The 18,949-nt window shown below is 42.6% G+C and overlaps 1 non-coding gene across 1 annotated transcript; it reads right to left on the bottom strand.

Moving 5' to 3' along the window:
• Window positions 1-12,370: 12,370 nt before the first annotated feature.
• LOC133827711 (small nucleolar RNA R71) lies at window positions 12,371-12,477 on the bottom strand. The gene has a single exon (XR_009890363.1). It is a non-coding gene; the product is annotated as a small nucleolar RNA R71 (small nucleolar RNA).
• Window positions 12,478-18,949: the final 6,472 nt, after the last annotated feature.

Below are 18,949 nucleotides of genomic sequence, written 5' to 3'. Positions count from 1 at the left end.
TGGGATCCCATACACTTAATTTATGTATTTCAACATTTACTTAGTGTTTTTAATAAAGTTTGTGAATGTTTCATGGAGTAAGCCTTTGTATATTCCTTAATAGCCTGAGTGTACTATCAATTTTCCAACTCCTTTGTTAGAGGGGTGAAGGTCTATTTATATTGGAGCTCTAATGGCTCCTAGTACATCGTGGTCCCAAGGGACAAGATGGTACATAGGTACATTGTCAGGGTTGTGGGACAACTCGTAGTGGTGTTGAAGGAGTGGTGGTCGGCTCTAGTATGTGTCAGGGGCCTACAAAAGTACTCCTGCATTGGTACCACATTACACCTCCACTACTTGCATGACACAGATGCTAGGGCCATGCTTCTGTCTTCCACATGGTCGTACGTCCTGCACCCATACACGTATGGGTACCTTGTACCTGATGCTTATTCTCACATCTCCAAGGCATGTATTTCCTCAAAGCTATTCCACATTCTACTAAGTGTAGGAAAGGTTGTTTGTTAACATGAACGATATACTCAGACGTCTATACCACTATTGGCATGATACCAAATAGCTCTTGGGTCTCTTTTATTGCTCCTCGTATGCCCCTTCTAGAGGTCTTAGATCCCATACAGGCACGTGAGGCATCGGCATCATGGCATAGAGGCATCTGGGCTAGACGAAGCACGGCACGAGCATACGACACCTTGGCACGGCTGGGTGAGGTGTGGTGCGAGGCCGTTATGCGCAGGTGCACGAGGCCTTGGTGTGCGCGGGTGCGCGAGGCCTTGGTGGTGCGAGGCCATGGGGGCCACGAGATGATGGTGGTGAGAGGCACTTGGACACTCGGCCTCGCTATGCAAGGCTATGCGAGGGGCGCCTCACTAGACGTGAGACCCTTGGTCTGGCTATGCAAGGCTACACGAGACTATGTGAGGGGTGCCTCACTAGGCGCGAGACCCTTGGCCTCACTATGCGAGGCTATGTGAGGCCATGCGAGGGGTGCCTCACTAGGCGCAAGGCCCTAGGCCTCGCTATACGAGCCTACACGAGGTTATGCGAGGGGTGCCTCTCTAGACGCGAGACCCTTTGCCTCACTATGCAAGGCTACGTGAGGCCATGGGAGGGGTGCCTCACTAGGCGCGAGACCCTTGGCCTCACTATGCGAGGCTACGCGAGGCCATGCAAGGGGTGCCTCCTTAGGCGCGAGACCCTTGGCCTCGCTATGTGAGGCTACACGAGGCTATGCGAGGGTTGCCTCACTAGGTGTGAGACCCTTGGCCTCACTATGCAAGGCTACGCGAGGCCATGCGAGGGGTGCCTCACTAGGCGCAAGACCCTTGGCCTCACTATGCAAGGCTACGCGAGGCCATCCGAGGGGTGCCTCACTAGGCGCAAGACCCTTGGCCTCACTATGCAAGGCTACGCGAGGCCATCCGAGGGGTGCCTCACTAGGCGCGAGACCCTTGGCCTCACTATGCGAGGCTACGCGAGGCCATGCGAGGGGCGCCTCACTAGGGGCAAGGCCCTTGGCCTCGCTATGCAAGGCTACACGAGGCTAGGCGAGGGGGTCCTCACTAGGCACAAGACCCTTGGCTTCACTATGAGAGGCTACGTGAGGCCATGCGAGGGGTGCCTCACTAGCCGCGAGACCCTTTGCCTCACTATGCAAGGCTACGCGAGGCCATGCGAGGGGAGCCTCGCGAGATGCGCGCGAGGCGTGATGTGAGGGGCAGCCTCACAAGATGCGCGCACGCGGTCAAGGCACATGGATCCGATGCCCTTGACATCTCTCGGCGTCAAGACAAGTAGGGCCTCGCTATGCGAGGGCCTCGTGCTCCTGCCCTCTTCCCACATGTAGCTTGGTCCCTTAGCCTTGCAAGGCCATTCTTCATGGCTCATAAGGTGATGTTTCCCTTGGGACAATCTCTCGTTTTTGCAAGACCTATGGGCCTGAGCCTAATAACATGGCTAAGTGACCTTTGGCCTTGTATTCCAACCATGGACTAGAGATTTTTTTCTTGGTGGATTTTTGGCATCCACAGATCCCATACACTGAATTTTTGTATTTTAACATTTACTTAGAGTTTTTAATAAAGTTTGTGAATGTTTCTTATGTATGTTTTCGTGGATGTCTATGTATAGTAGTTTTAATGTTCCAAAGTCTTAGAATTAGTTGGGTCATTATAACACGATATTACCAAAATACCCTTATAAACGGAAGCAGATATTACAATCTGTCTATGTTCAACTAATGCGTCATAACTACGGGATCTATGCCCAGCATATCCTTCGCTATCTATGCAAAATTTGACATGTTTTCTTTGAGGATTTCAACTAACGACCACTTTTGCTCACTGTTCATTAAGGCATTTACCAGCACAGTTTTCTCAGTATGTTCTTCATCAAACTACACTTCTTCCAATTTATCTATAGTTTATTGCAGTTCTATGCATTCCTCTTCCTCTTTGAAAGCCTTCAAGTAAGCTGGTAATTTTCCCTTTCACTACTATGCTTCATCTTCCCGCTCTTCTTCTACTAGTCGAACTTGATTTACTTCTTTCGGCAACACGCAACACTTCTTGGCCTGCTTCTGGCATCCCTTGATATCAATCGTGTAAGTCCCGTAAGGAGATTGACAGTGCAAGATTTGGTACAGGGTCGAAGCTACTCCTTCCATTCTGTGCACCCAAGGTCTACCCATAATTGCATTGTACCCAGGGCACGAATTAATCACTACAAAGTCTACCACTAAAGTACGTTCGGCAACCATTACTTTCAACTTAAACTCCCTTTTTGGCACTACTTTTGTAATGTTGAAAGAAAGGATAGAGAATGTTGATTCTCTCAATCTTTCTTCTGGAATCCACATGGCTTGGAATGCATCATAAAAGAGAAGTTTCGTGCTACTCTCCCCATCCACTAATCCACATGGCTTGGAATGCATCACCAGAGCTCCATCATGCGAGAGGCTTACGTTTCTTAAGTCATCTTTTGCGAAAGTGATGGGGTACGCTAGGAAATAAAATTTAGCTGGGGCAACATAATTCATAGTATGATGTAGATAACATATTCTCTTCACTCTCTCTTCTATTCTTTTCTCAAATTTCACTTTTGCCTCTCTTTCTATTGAAGGCTCCACATACCCAAATATCATTGGTATTTGCTTCAGTGGTTGATTTTGGTGGTTTGGCCCTATCTAAATTGGCGATTTTGGTGGAGTTTTCTGCTGCTGCATGGGGTTCTGAGCATTCTTAACATATTGAGACAAACCTCCCATTCTCAGGATACGCTGAACCTAATTGTACAGAGATCTTCTCTTCGCAAGTGTATGGCCCACATCCTTATGGAATAGGCAGTATTTACTCTGGTCCCTTCGTTCTATTGGCAAATTTATCTTAAACGAGTCCCTCCATAATGGTTTGTCTTTGTTCTCATTGTAAATATGATCCACATGTACCGTGGTTTCAATATGCGGGTATTTGCTCTTGCCATCTTCTCGCATGCATTTTGTGCCTCCCCTGTTCAATAAGGGTTGCTTTTTTCTTCTTTTGTCTCTCTTGTTGTTCAAGGGTGGATTTCCTTCTGCATATTTGGTGATTAGTGCGGTTCTCCTTGCCTATTCTTCTCTGATTTCTAATAGTTTGAACACCCCTTCAACCCTTAACTGTATTTCGACTAAGTCTCTTGGTAGGTTGAGGTAAAGTTGCTTGCTCAGTAATGATCCCTTTTGCAAACTTTCCCCGAATAAGTTTGTTGCCACTGGTTTATCCACATTGTTGATTTGGTGTACTAACTTCAAGTACCTCTTCAAGTATGTTCTTGGATGTTCATTCACTCCTTGTTGCACTTAGTATAAATTACCCATCATTTTTGGCGTCTCAGTGTTTCCTCCATATTGTTGCACGAACAGTTCTCCTAACCCATCATTTTTTGTTTACACTGCTTGATTCATCTTAGCGCTGGTCCCGCCAAGGTGGTTGCAAAGGCTCTACATTTCATAGCTTTATTTTCAGTTTCCATCACCATTTTCTGCTAGAATTGCAGGATATGATTTGATGGATCTGAACTTCCATCAAATTGGGTAAAGTTCAGCATCATAAAGTCTTTTGGCTTTGGTCCAATCATGATCCAGTCAGTGAATGGAAACTTGAAAATTCCTTTGATTGCTTCATTGGCCATGTCCATCGAAGTCCTGACTCCCACATTGTTCATTATGTCCAGCACTTCCTTCATCATTTGTTATTTCCAATCTAATGGTGTTGTTGGTGTTTTCGATGACTGGCGGTCTTGTGATTATTTTTGGGCGGTCAGTGTCTCTATTCTTCTCACAGTATGATTCCTACTCTGTTCTTTTTCTCTTTGCAACAATTTTTGTGCTTCATCTTCATAAATCTCTGGTGCATCTGCTTCCTCTTCTTGATGTTCCAAGTCATTTTCTGGTAGAACCTCATTGCCTTGTCGCGTTACTGTGTTCTTTATTCACCCTTGGTGGACGTCTTCTCCCGCTGCATTATCACCAACTCTACCGCCAACTTAGGTTGTTAGGTAGCCATTTCCTCTATCCACTTTTGATGTCGTTCCTATGCTTGTTATCGTGACTCTTCTTCTATGAAGAATTTGGCATCATCTTGTTCTTTCATCTGTTCCATGTACTACATCACGTTATGTACTTCTTGCATATAGTCGATCTGAGGCGATTGACTTGTAGCTTCTTCTAATAGTGTTTTTGATCGAGGTATTTTTCCTTCCCGCCTGAGTATTTATCGATTAATTTTCTGGAAAAAGATACAAAAACAATAAACGTATAAGAAATAAGAAATTGTTTGTGGTATCATCACACACATCTTTATTGTTCTATTCTCACAGACGGCGTCAATTTTTTGGGTCGAATTCTTCCCCTAAATCTTTCATTTGCTCTCCTTGTATATGAATTCAATGTGTTGTCATTTGTTGATGTAGTTCCGGGGTCAGGGTCAGGGTCGAGGTTGGGCTTGAGGTAGTATCACATATGATATTCTTTTTAAAATATTTATTTTATTTAGTTTTAATTAATACAGTACAATTGCGTACCAAACATAATATAATTTAATACAAGTGGATATCAAACAAAGTGTTGTATAAAAATATTACTAAATACAATACGACTTACCAAACGTGCCCATACTATATACATTTACTTACATATATCTATATCTTTATATATATATAATGTGTGTATTTTAAGGATTTGTTTTTATTTTAACAGTTTTTTTTTCCCTTTAATGGAATATTCTACATATTTAAAGGAATATATTTTTAAAAATAATTAAAAATAAATATTTATAAATTATATTAATATAAATTCAAATATTATAAACTAGCATTATTATAATAATATTTAATACAAGACTATATATTTAATAATTATATTAAAATAAATTCAAATGTTATAAAATATTATTATATAATAACATATAATATATGATCCTAATTTTTATAAAATTTTGGTAAAATAAATATTTTGTAATTATATTAATATAAATTCAAATATTATAAACTATCATTATTATAATAATATTTAATTCAAAACTAGATATTTAATAGTTATATTAATATAATTTTAAATTTAATAAAATATTAATATTATAATAATATAAAATATATAATCTTAATTTTTATTAAAATTTTTATCATTTATTTTCAAAAAGAAAACATGTTATTTTTTTATTACTTAATCTATCTTATATAAATATATATATTCATATTAAATAACAACAAACATTATAAATATATTATATGTAAGTATCGTGTGTGTACAAATAGTATAGTTGTGTAACTATATAAGAAATTAAAATAATATTTCTCTTTTATCAAGAATAAGAAAACATCTTCTCCAATTATTGATGTGTGATTTGAATAATACCATAAAATGTTTTGTACATTAATTAGAGTAGTTTGTGATCTAAAATATTATCATATTATTTTATTTTATTTTTAAATCTGAAACAATGTTTCAGTTAATTTTTATTTTAATATGTTTATGTCATTCTTTTATATATCATATTGTTTATTTATCAAAAATTTATATGACAAAAACTTAATAAAATTAAGCAAGCGTACATTGTACGTTGCTTGCACCTAGTATTTATATAAAAGAGAGCTCCAAGGAGTCTAAGGAGGTGATGTGGCATTCTAAAATTGCTTCAAAAAATTATTTCTATTTTCTCATTTTTTTTCACATTTTTTAATTCTTTTTCAAATTTATGATTATTAATTAAAGAAAAAAAACTAAAATATCTAGTTATAAAAAATATAATTAAAAATACAGAAATATCTAACTAATTTAAAAAAAATATAGAAAAACGTAAAAGCTCTAAAAAAACGAAAAACATTTAGAAAGACATAAAAGCACGAACAAAAACATAAAGTGCATTTTTTTTATTCTTCTATTTCAAATTTATGATTATTAATTAATAATTAAAAAACAATAATATCTAATTTTTTTATTAAAAACTTAAAAAAAATAAATGTATTTATAATTATTAATAAAAAATTCACATATATTATTTTATAAAATAACAACTATTATGAATATCACATTTTAAAATTACTAAAATATTTTGTATATTATTTTATTTAATGTAACTTAAATTCAAAATAAGTTTTTAATTTGAGCCCCAAGAAAGTGATGTGACACTCTAAAATTGGTCTAAATCATTCTATCTATTTTCTTCTTTTTTCACTTTTTTTTTATTCTTCTATTAAATATTTGTGATTAAAGAAACAAAAATATCTATCTAAGTTTGTATTTTTATAAAAGAAAAAGGGAAAGAGCATTTTTTTTTGTTCTTCTTTTTTTAAATTTATGATTATTAATTAGCATTTTTTTTTAAAAAAAAGTATGATTATTAATTAATAATTAAAGGAAAAACAAAAATATCTAATTTAAAAAAAAAAAAACAAATCCCTTATTTTGTGTATTTATATTCTAACATTTTTCTCTTTTATATATATATATATAAATATATATTGTTGACTACTTTTTTTTGCTATCAACCTAAAGATGAGAGATTAAAGAAATAAACAACCAGAACACAATAATTTTTACGTGGTTCAAGCTATAAAAGAGCCCTAGTCTATGAGTCTCTGGTATTAAGGAGATTGGAAGCTTGCTGGGGCAATCTCCAATGAAGTTTTCTGAGGCAACGTTTATATTGATCTAGGTACAAGGCTATCTTTCTCTAAAAAATGTGTACCCTTTACAAAGAGACTCCCAGCCCTATTTATGAGGTTGGGGTCATTAATGCTAACTATCTATCATTAATGCATATTCTCCCTGTTATTGGGGGTATTAATACCACTTTAATGCATTGACTTGCATTGACTGGAGACCACGGCTCAGGCGATAAACGTGGGGCCCACTACAGAAAGTTACCTACTGTATGGGGAACATGCCCCTGGCACTATCAGGGCATGTCGCACGTATTTCCTTGTCAAATGGGTAATGGGAGTGAAAATTGTCGAGTCGTACAATTGACAACACTGTGGATGGATCGCCAAAAAGGTTATCAGAAGATCCTCCAACGCTGCAAACCTGCACTAGTTGACACCTGGCTAGCCTTCTAGGTCCCAAGGACAAAGTCCTTGACCTGAAAGGCAACTACTTGTAAAGAGCCCGAGGACTACTAACAAGTCCTCAAGGCATGGCCTCAGGGAGACGTCCATGCCCTATATCCGAGGTTTGCGGCCTTTAGCCGAGACATCTACCCTTCGAGGACTGACCCTTGAGGCGTGGCCTCACTTGAAAAGGTATGCCTCTTCGGCACGTGCCTTACCCGCACCGGTTTCGGATTGCCACGTGTCCTTTGGTGAAAACACAGACAACATTTGCCCCCCAAGTCTCTATTCGCCCTCGGACAGTGGAGACTTAAAACTGGGGAGAAATCAAATAGTCCTCAGATGGAAATGTTTGAACTTCTTCTAACATCACTACAAGATTTCTTGCCACATGCTGAGCCCCTATTGTTGGACCCATCAATCCGTGCAATTAATGAAAGGTCAGGTCCACGGTCTGAAACGTCTTTTCCGTACCCTAGGTGTCCTTTGAGCCTGTACTCTAGGTTTTCATTTTCCAATGCTAATGATCATGATCACGCCCTTTAGGATCCTGGCCCTTGGATCACTCTCGAGTACCTTTATCCTAGGTAATCCATCAGTCGGGGTGAGTTTACTTTGCCCCCAAGCATTGGTTATATAAAAGGTCAGGAACCAACTCTCCAACGTTACTTTAGCTCATTTCAAATTTCCTGTGTTTCCTACTCTCCATCCTCTCTCAGCCTCCCAAACCATTCTCTAGCTTTGCATCCTTTCTTATTCTTCCATCACTCTGGATGTTGGCATGAATCTTCTTACTTCTGGGTAAATTGAAAAGCAAATCTTCAGAGTTCGCACTCGATTCAACACCATCCGACGCTTCATCTCTAGTGTCTTTGAACTGTGACTCTTTTTTTTGTATGTGTTGATGACTTAGGATGCATGTTTAGGAGTTCTTTTCGAGATTTTTATAGGTTGTTTTGACCTTATTTGTCGTCGAAAATGGTCTAAATGGCCTGTTTAGGCATTTTGGGATGTCTTGAGGCATTTTTTCGTTATCCTGGACCTTCGACCAAAATCTGGAAAATTTCTAGATTCTGATGATGTTCATCATCTCCAATGGTGTTCATCTTGTCCGGTGGTGTCACTGGCGCCAGGTGTCTGGCTCCGAGGACCCTCCAATGTCGTTAGTTTTTCTTTCCTTCCCTTTTCCCGAGAAGTAGTCTTAGAAGACATCCCGAGAAAGCTCCAGCACCGAGGCACCTTGCAGAGGATCCTTGACAACTACGGGTGTTGAGTGTAGATTTTGTCTTGTTTAGGTGATGTTTTTAGTAGTCTTTTATTTTGTTTTTCTTTCATTTAGTGCGATTTTATGCGTTGTTTGTCTATCTTTGTGAATATCAGGAAGAATTGAGCACTTCGAAAAAAATGTCAACGAAAGGGAAGAAATAACCAAGTTTTTCATCATATTTCGAGAAAGAATGGATCTCAACATAATTTGGAAGTGTTGGTAAATTTTTGGGATGAAAACTTGAAAAATTGAGAAATCCCTTAAGAGCCACGGCATGAGCAACATAGAGCCGCGGCATGGTGGTGAAACTGAACCACTGTTTTGAAGGAGATCTTCGGGCCGCGGCATGGCTAGAGAGAGCCGCGGCATTGATGGGCATTTCGCCCAGAATTCTTCGACGCAAGCCGCGGCATGGAAAGAGCATTTCGCCCAAAAATTTTGACACGGGCCGCGGCATGGTGCACATAGAGTCGCGGCCCGCCTCTTAAAAAATTGAGTCCTAGGTTTTAATATGGCGAAAAAGAGAAGAGAAAATATACGTACGGACGTGGATGAGCTCTGGTTTTGAAGGCTGAGACTTGGAGTATTTTACATGTTTTTCTTCTTCTTCCTGATGTTATCTTTAATTTTTGTTGTGATTAGCATTATGATTATGAACTAATTTTCTGTTTAGGATGTTTAATTGAATCACTTGAAACCCTGTTATGAACTAATGCAATTTCAATTTTCTTCTTCTTCAATCTTCTTCAATTCCATATAACCTGTTCTTATAGATTGATTATTGATTGGCCATCTATAGTCATATACATATGTTTTTAAGTCAAAATCTGAGAAGTGAGATTTAAATCTGATGTGGTTATATTGGACATAATTCTAATTTAGAACGAGAGTATCTGAATTAATTGTGTAACTGTTTATTAAATTGTCGAGATTAATGCTACCTTTGTGGTTCAATTTACCATAGAAATATAGGAAATTGTCACTTAGGTTGAGTTTATAATTCATAGTATGTGTTGACGGTGAGAACTCGTCAACGAAGTTAAGTTGGAAAAATTATCAAATTAGAATCGCTAATTGGAAAGCTATGAAAACTTGAACAATAACTCAAGAACAATAATCTAAGAACAATGGAGAATTCAGTATCTCATTCACACTAATGCCTCTGTTACAGTCAAATTTCCAACCCCCTTTCAGGTGGCCTTGGAATTCATTTTATAGTAGGCTCTAATGGCCTTAGGTACATAGTGGTCCAGGGGACCAAGTGGTACAAACGTACTGTATTAGGGGAGTGGCTTCAGAGGTTGTGGTTGTACATCCCGTACAGGAGCAGGTGTCAGGAGGATGTCTCCACTACTTGTCTGTACCCATGTCTGATGTGTGGTGGCAGGCGTATTGGCGCAGGTGGTAGTGGTGTCGGTTCTGACTTATGGCCGTAGACGTACGGACCATGATCCTTACCCCAGCAGTCTCACTGGCACTGGTATCCGTACTTAGTACTTGGTCGTACAAATATGTCTCATTCGACTCGTACTGGATCTCCTAAGCATAGGGACTTCGAGGTATGAAAAAGGGGATCCTTGGTGCCCGTACTGGCCGTGGCATTGAGTAGGGGTCTTGGGCCTCTACGTGTCAAGTCACGGGGTGTCGGCCTCCTGAGAAGATGATGGGCTGATGGACTTCCCGGGGCGTGCGCGTGTGGGACCTTGCGCGGCCTCGCGCATGGGGCGCCATTGACGGCCTCGCAGCCTCCCTCGGCCTCGCGCATGGGGCGCCATGAACGGTCTCGCAGCCTCTCTTGGCCTCGCGCACGGGGCGCCATAGACGGCCTCGCAGCCCCTCTTGGCCTCGCGCATGGGGCGCCATAGACGGCCTCGCAGCCCCTCTTGGCCCCGCACATGGGCATGGTGGGAGTGGCCCAAGGGCCTCGCGGATCGGTGGCCTCACGAGACAGGAGGGCCTCGCGGAATGGGACGGCCTTGCCCATTTGATGGCCTCGCCTGTTTGATGGCCTCGTGGCCTCCCTCGGCCTCTCGCGGTTGGAATGGCCTAAGGGCCCAACGATACGGTGGGGTCTCGCCCATGCGAGGGCCTCGCGGGATGGCCTCGCGAGACGGTGGGGTCTCGCCCACGCGAGGGCCTCGTGGGATGGCCTCGCGAGACGTGGCCTCGCGGGATGGCCTCGCGAGACGATGGGGCTCCACCTATGCGAGGGCCTTGCGGGATGGCCTCGCGAGACGTGGCCTCGCGGGATGGCCTCGCGAGAGGGTGGAGCTTCGCCCACACGAGGGCCTCGCGAGATGGCCTTGCGAGATGGTGGCCTCGCCGAACGGCATCGCGAGACGGTGGGGCTTCGCCCACACAAGGGCCTCGCGAGATGGCCTTGCGAGATGGCCTCGCGAGATGGTGGCCTCGCGGAACGACCTCGCGAGACGGTGGGTCTTCGCCCACACGAGGGCCTCGTGAGATGGCCTCGCGAGATGGTGGCCTCGCGGAACGGCTTCGCGAGACGGTGGGGCCATACTTTGCATTAGGGAATAATAGGGAGGATTGTTGATGAGATTAAATATCCTATTTGTTTATTCAGTGATTAAATTAAAAGTTTTATTATTAGTTGTTATTCCATTTAATTTTCAATTATTGTTTCTGCACTTTATAGTTTCTTTTGCTGTGTTTACAAAAATCAAGAATTTTAATTCATCAAATAGAACAAGAAATTAATCAACTGGTAATTGATAAATCAGTCCTTGAGGACGATACTTGGTTTTACCATTTTATTACAAATTGCGACTGTGTGCACTTGCATAGCAAAATTATCGCAACAAGTTTTTGGCGCCGTTGCCGGGGACTGAAAACAATTATCAATATCAGTCTAATTCATTTTTATTCTAATTTGATTTTAATTTCTCTTGTTTCTAATCTGTTTAGTTGCTTAATTTGTCTATCTCAGGTGAATTTTGGTATATGCGTGGCAGAAGAGGAGTAGACAGTCTTGTTCCTTTGAATCCTGAGATTGAAAAATCTTGCAAGCAAATCAGAAAGAACAAGAGGGAGGCCCAGAAATCTGTGAAGATGGCACAGAATGATGGGGATGGCAGGAATGTTCTAATTCCTGGAGTTGTACAAGGGGGTCAGGCTCAGAACAATGCTGAGAGGAGCCTGAGAGATTATGTACTGCCCACTCTGACGGGAGTACAAAATAGTATACGCCCACCAGCTGTAGAGGCTAACAATTTTGAAATCAAGCCAGCTATTCTACAAATGGTGCAGTCCTCTGTGCAATTTAATGGGTTGCCTTCTGAAGATCCTCACACCCATTTGTCTAATTTTCTGGAGTTGTGTGGAACCTTCAGATATAATGGGTTGAGTGACGATGCAATTAAGCTGAGGCTTTTCCCATTTTCTCTGAGGGACAGAGCCAAAAGTTGGCTGAACTCGCTGCAACCAAACTCTATTGTCACCTGGCAAGATCTAGCTCAGAAATTTTTGTCTAAATTCTTTCCCCCGTCCAAAGCTGCTAAATTGAGGGGAGAGATCAACAATTTTTGCCAGAATGATGGAGAGTCTTTGTATGAAGCTTGGGAACGATTCAAGGAACTCTTGAGAAGATGTCCTCATCATGGCATTGAACAGTGGATGCTAGTACAGAATTTTTACAATGGTTTATGTCCTACAACCATAACCATTATTGATGCTGCAGCGGGTGGCACTTTTATGAGCAAGAGTGCAACTGGTGCTTATGAGCTGCTAGAGGACATGGCCACAAAAAATCATCAGTGATCTGAGGAAAGAACATCAGGAGTCAGAAAGGTAGCTGGGGTGCATGAGCTGGATGCAATCACTGCTCTAACAGCACAAGTAGCCTCTTTGACAAAGCAGTTACAACAGAGCAGTGTATCTGCTAATGCGGTTCAGATGGCAGTGAGGTGTGAAATGTGTGGTGGTTCTCATTCTGTCGATCAGTGTCCTATCAGTATGAATAATAACACTCCTATGGAACATGCTCAAGTTCAAGCGGTGGGAAACTTTCAAAGGCCACTCAATAATCCATTCTCCAATACTTACAATCCTGGGTGGCGAAATCATCCCAATTTCTCTTGGAAGAATAATCAAGGCCAACAACCTCAGTTTCAGGGCCAATTTCATAATAACATGCCTCAGCCACCCATGTATCAAGCTTCATCATCACAACAGCCTAGGCCGCAACAATCAATGAATCAAGTTCAACCTGAAAGGCCTAATGAACTGCAAGCAGCCTTGTTGACCCTCACTAATACTCAGACTCAATTTATGGCTGAGACCAGATCCTCTATTCGAAACCTTGAGACACAAGTTGGGCAGTTGGCCAGTATGCTCAATAACAGACCGCAGGGAAATTTGCCCAGTAATACTGAAGTCAACCCCAAGGAGCAAGTTCAGGCAATTACTCTGAGGAGTGGGAAGCAAACTGAGCAGCCCAGACCTCCACAGGCAGTGGTTCAGAATAAAGAGATGGGTGAACAATCTGATTCAGAAAGGGTTACTGAAGACCACCAGCAGTCAGAAAAGAGTCCGCCAGTTGTTATTGAGCAGCCAGTTCGAGCTCCATACCCTCAGAGGCTTAGAAAGACTACACTTGATAAACAGTTTTCTGAGTTTCTAGAGGTGTTTAAAAAGCTGCACATAAACATTCCTTTTGCTGAGGCCTTGGAGCAGATGCCCAGCTATGTTAAATTCATGAAGGAGATTCTGTCAAAGAAAAGGAGGATGGAGGACTATGAGACTGTAGCACTCACTGAAGATGAAAGATCCAGGGAGCTTCACCATACTGTGCACCATTGGAAAATTTGAATGCAAACATGCTTTATGTGATCTGGGGGCGAGTATCAATCTGATGCCCTTATCTGTGTTTAGAAGACTTTGTTTGGGGGAGGCAAAACCAACAACTGTCACTTTACAACTCGCAGACCGATCGTTGACACATCCACAAGGTATTATTGAGGATGTTCTTGTGAAGGTGGATAAGTTCATATTTCCAGCTGACTTTATCGTTCTGGACATGGAGGAGGACACAGATGTCCCAATTATTCTCGGTAGGCCATTTCTAGCCACAGGCCAAGCTCTTATTGATGTTCACCATTCGTCCCTTTCTCCCTCCCTTCTTGGATGCAACCGAGTCTCAGGGCGTTGTTGGTCCAAGGAGAAATATCAAGACTACTAGGACCTCATCGATGTGTTTCTCCGCAACCCGAGGAGGAAAAGGCACCCTCAAGGCTTCGTGCCTCTTGAGGAGACGACGGCCATACACGCCTCTTGGTTTTGTCAGTACGAGACCAACCTAATGCAGGAGGTGGGTTGACTCATGCACGAATTCGCTCATTCTGTCCTCCACTCCGAGGAGCCTGATCACGGCGGGGATCCTGAGGAGTTTTATACTTTTATCTATTATGATTTTTCTTTCTTTTCTGGAGACTAACCAGTGTCTTCCCTTTGTGCAGAAAGTATGAGCCTTTATGATCTGGTGCGGTAAAAACGTCAAAGAGCGTCGGGGCCTTCTGAGATAGACGATTCGACAGCTCCAACAGCAGTGCCCACATCTACATCAACTGCCCAAACATCCTCTGTCATTGTTCTACCGGTACCTGCCCTGAGCACAACAGCTGTCGATGAGGTCATTGACCTCGAGGCCACCTCCCACCGAGATGAGGGATTCTCTGGGAAGGGCAAGGAAATCCCTTCCAACTCTCCCAAGCCAGGGTGCCTCGGATGTTTATCTTCCCGAAGCACAATGAAGGGGATAACTCGAAACTGCATAGGGACATCGTCGAGTATTACAATGCCTGGATCAAGGAGGGCAATGAGGACTCCCGACTCCTACATGAATATATGTGCGAGAAATGGCCAAAGGAACCTGTCGTCCCTCCTCATCGCAAAGAGTTGGAACCTCTCCTCACGGGGAGAATAGGAGATATGGCCCTACCGCTCGGCATGGAGCTCATGCAGGGACTAGTGGCGTCCCTATCAAAGATGCCCGCCAGCAGCTTTGCCCATTGTGGCAGCGACAATGAAGTTGCGCTGGTGGCCACCAGCCGTCACTCTTCCTTAAGGGTCAGTCTCCTAATTTATGCCTAAGTTCAGTGTATATTTTTACTTTTTCACTGACTTGATATTCTAATTTTACAGACTGCGGCCCTCAATCAACGACTTGGGGACCTTGTGCTGACGCAATCACTTAAGATGAAGAAAACTCGGGAGAGGCTGTCCCAGGCCCAGGAGGAACTTGCTCAGCTCCACGAGACCGCAGTCCCCCTAGAAGAACATAAGCGGCTCCAGAAAGAAGTGGAGGAAACATCCTCCAAGTTACTGGAAGATGCTGCATGTCGTGGAGGAGGAGCTGGCCCAAGTCCACGAGGAGCTTCAGTTGAGCCTGGCGGAGGCTCGAGCCCCTGAGCACTAATTAAAATATTTAATGTAATGACAGCATGTGCTACTTTTAAACTCTGATTATTTTAGTTCATCGTAACATTGCATTCACGAGAACAAGAACCCTAAGTCCTGTTTTATTTGGTTTGGTTCTATAAATTCAACGTAACCTAGTCGCCACGAGAATAAGCACTCAAACGGTTTTAAATGTTTGATTTGGTTCTGTAAATTCAACGTAACATGACTGCCACGAGAAAAAAGAAATCAAAATCGTTTTAAATATTTGATTTGGTTCTGTAAATTCAACGTAACATTACTGCCACGAGAACAAGAACTCAAACCGTTTTGAATATTTGATTTGGTTCTGTAAATTCAACGTAACATTACCGCCACGAGAACAAGAACTTGTTGGTATTAAAAGATCAAATCAAAGGTACGCATCAGAATATATGGACCCATTATAATAATATTAATAACAGCCACGATCATATACATATATAAATATTAAATCATACACAAATAGATCAGGGATTACCTCTTGTAGCCTATCAAGTGTCCTTGAGTCTTTTTGTATAAATCAACGATCTTCCTATCTAGTATTCTGAGATCTCACATCTTGATCTTGGAGACCAATCCTCAAACACACAAGGACATGTGTGGGCACGTAGGATTCAAAAGGTTGATTTATGTGACTCCCTAAATGTACTCAACACGTGAGATCTAAAAAGTTTTGATAGAGATAAGGTTTAGGATAGTTTTCAAGTTTAGAGAAAACTATCATTTTTCAGAGAGTGCCTGATTATCAATTTTTTTCTAATTATCACGTATATCAAATTTATAAAGATATTTAATCTAATTAAATAATATTTATTTAATTAAAATATAATTCAAATTAAAACTAATTAGATATTTTCATTTAATTATCTATTTGAATCATATTTAAAAAAGAATAATTAAATAATTGTTTAAACAAATTTATTTGAAATTCAAAATTCAAATCCCAGGGATAAAATCCCTAATGCTAGGCGCCACACACTGTACTGTACAGTGTGTATCGCCCAGCCCTATTAGGGTTGCCCTAATTTTCTCATTTGTTTATTTAATCAACTATTAAGACAAGATATTTATTCCAACATAAATATCAGTTAATTCAAAATTAACTTTGTTATCCAATAAATTAGCATTTGTGACGTGGCAAATAATCTCTTGACACGTGGCTGACACCTGGAGCGTCTGCTAGAGTATCGACCAGGAGACACGCCAGAAGCAGGACAGACCTGTTTTTACCACGACCAGACTGGTCGGTGGTTCCGCTGGCAAAGCAACATTTATGGAAAGATCTTATGTATCCCGAATTTATTTCATGCAATCTTCTGAATATCCCATGATTCAGGGGATAATATCTGTAACAATATTGGGCAACCCTCCATGAGCCTATAAAAAGCAGGAGATGGCTCATGGGAAGGGACCTTTTGGAGCCCGGAAATCATAGAAATATAGAAATTATCTGTGAAAACTAGTATTGTTTATGAGGAGTGTTGAAACTCATTGAGCCCAAGTTCTCTGATCACACTTTTGTTCCCATATCAATATCATTTTAAGTGGACGTAAGTCATTACCAGATTCTGGGGCCGAACCACTATAAATTACTGTGTTTTCTTTACTTTTGTCATTACGTTATTATCTATACATATTCGTCTATATCATTCATATTTTGACTCCGTGTCAGTTGGCTAAATCGAGGGTCAACATTCTGGTGCTTTCATTGAGAGGACGACTCATCATTGTTGATAAAACTAATGGCGAAAGCAGGGAAGAAAGCTGCTCAGACCGCCGCCGCTGCACCGTCGAATCTGCCACCTCCTCCTCCCCCTGCAAGCATGGCGGAAGATGAGCCGCAACTAGATTTTGAAGAGGAGGAAATGGACGATGCGACTTTGAGGAGCACCTTGGGCACGTTGCAGGAAGAGCTGGCTAGTCTGAGAGCCAATCAAGAGACTGCCGCAGAAGCTATGGCAAGGCAGCAGCAGGAACTTGATTGTCAGAGGGCAGAGTTAAGCGAGAGACAAGCGGAGGTGGATCGCCGCCAGACTGAGGCCATGGCAGCCCTTGAAGCGGCCTTGCTGTTGGCCAGAAATCAGGCCGCGCCTGCCTCGCAGCCTAATCAACCTGAAACTGGGCCACCCCAGGGAGGTCCCAATCCTAGCCCACCGGTCCATCCTTCAAGTCCGCAAAGGCCTGAACAGCCCCAGATGCCCCATGACGACGTCCCACTGGACCCCGAGGCAGATCCACCATCCCACGCTGCTCGAGGTAATCCCCCGCAGCAAAGGCAGAATAGGGCCGAGCGACAGCCTCGTAGTCCTAGACGCCGTGAGAATGATGGGCCACACCAAGCGAACAGGGGTCACTACCCTCCTGGTAACAGGAGAGACTCGAAGTTAGGCTCTGCGGTCCGTGGATCCCAACAGCATGATAATGCACGGGGACATCGCGACCAGCGCAGGCCACCCTCTAACGCTCGGGGTGTTTCTGCCAGAGACGGGAATAGAGGGAACAACCAGTCTTACCATAGCCAGTCAAAGTTCAAAGATGGCCACGGCTACAACGAGGCTGACTCAGGCAAGAACAATGCTGATGGGAGGAACGGAAATAAAGGTAAGAGCAGGAGCCAAATACCTCAAGATGATCAGCCAAATAGACAAGATGCTGGGGGGCAACCCCGGCAAAATAATGTCTTCAACCGGCTCGGAGGTAGCGAGCAACGGAGAAGAGAAGAAGATCTAAGAGACATACTCAATGATCGTCGAGAGAAGCATGGTGAGAGCATCCCCCCAGCAGCAGAGACCGTAGCTATTCCTACTGCCTTGCAAGCCCAGATAGACGCACTAAATCAGGCTGTGCAACAATTGGTCGGAGGAAGAACCTCTTATATTGACCACGATAGAAGAAAAGGCACTCCATTTATCCAAAGAATAGCCAACGCAGAGACTCCCAGCAAGTTCAAGATGCCCACGCTCCTGAACTTTGATGGATACGGAGATCCCGTCTCGCATGTGAATAAGTTTGAAATCCAGATGGACATTCAGAAGGTGTCCGAAGACGCTCGGTGCAGGATCTTTCCTGCAACACTTTCTGAAGCCGCGTAGGAATGGTTCTTTAAGTTCCCACCTGCAAGCATAGTTTCCTAGGAAATGTTCGTAAGGGAGTTCTACGGACAGTTCTACGCAGGTCGTGTCCACCCGACCGAAGCAAACCAACTGGTTGAGATCCGCCAGCAAGATGGAGAATCACTAAAAGATTACATCCAGCGCTTTATGCGAGCGGCAGCCGGAGCAAAGACAGTCGGGGACGAAGGAAAAATGATGGCTATAACCGCGGGAGTGAGGCGCCGTTCGCCCCTATGGAAAAGTCTTCGTAAGGATGGGGTCAGAACCACCCAGGAATTCTTAGACCGAGCTGATCGGTATATCAAACTCGAAGAAGCCATTGCCGATGATGGAAAATCCTCGAACAAGGGCAAGAAGGCTGCCGAACCCGCCAATGGCACCAAACCAAATGGCAACGGCAAGGGCAACGGAAACGGCAACGGTAATGGCAAGAATGGTGGGAAACGGCAACATAATGAGCCTTCCACCTCCGACAATAAACGAGCCAAGGGTAATCGTTATGAACCTAGGTTCACTAACTACACTG

The sequence above is a fragment of the Humulus lupulus genome, chromosome 3 (assembly GCF_963169125.1).
Source record: "Humulus lupulus chromosome 3, drHumLupu1.1, whole genome shotgun sequence".
Lineage (NCBI taxonomy): Eukaryota > Viridiplantae > Streptophyta > Magnoliopsida > Rosales > Cannabaceae > Humulus > Humulus lupulus.
The sequence above is the reverse complement of the archived record's forward strand: the minus strand, read 5'-3'. Positions and strand labels throughout refer to the sequence as shown.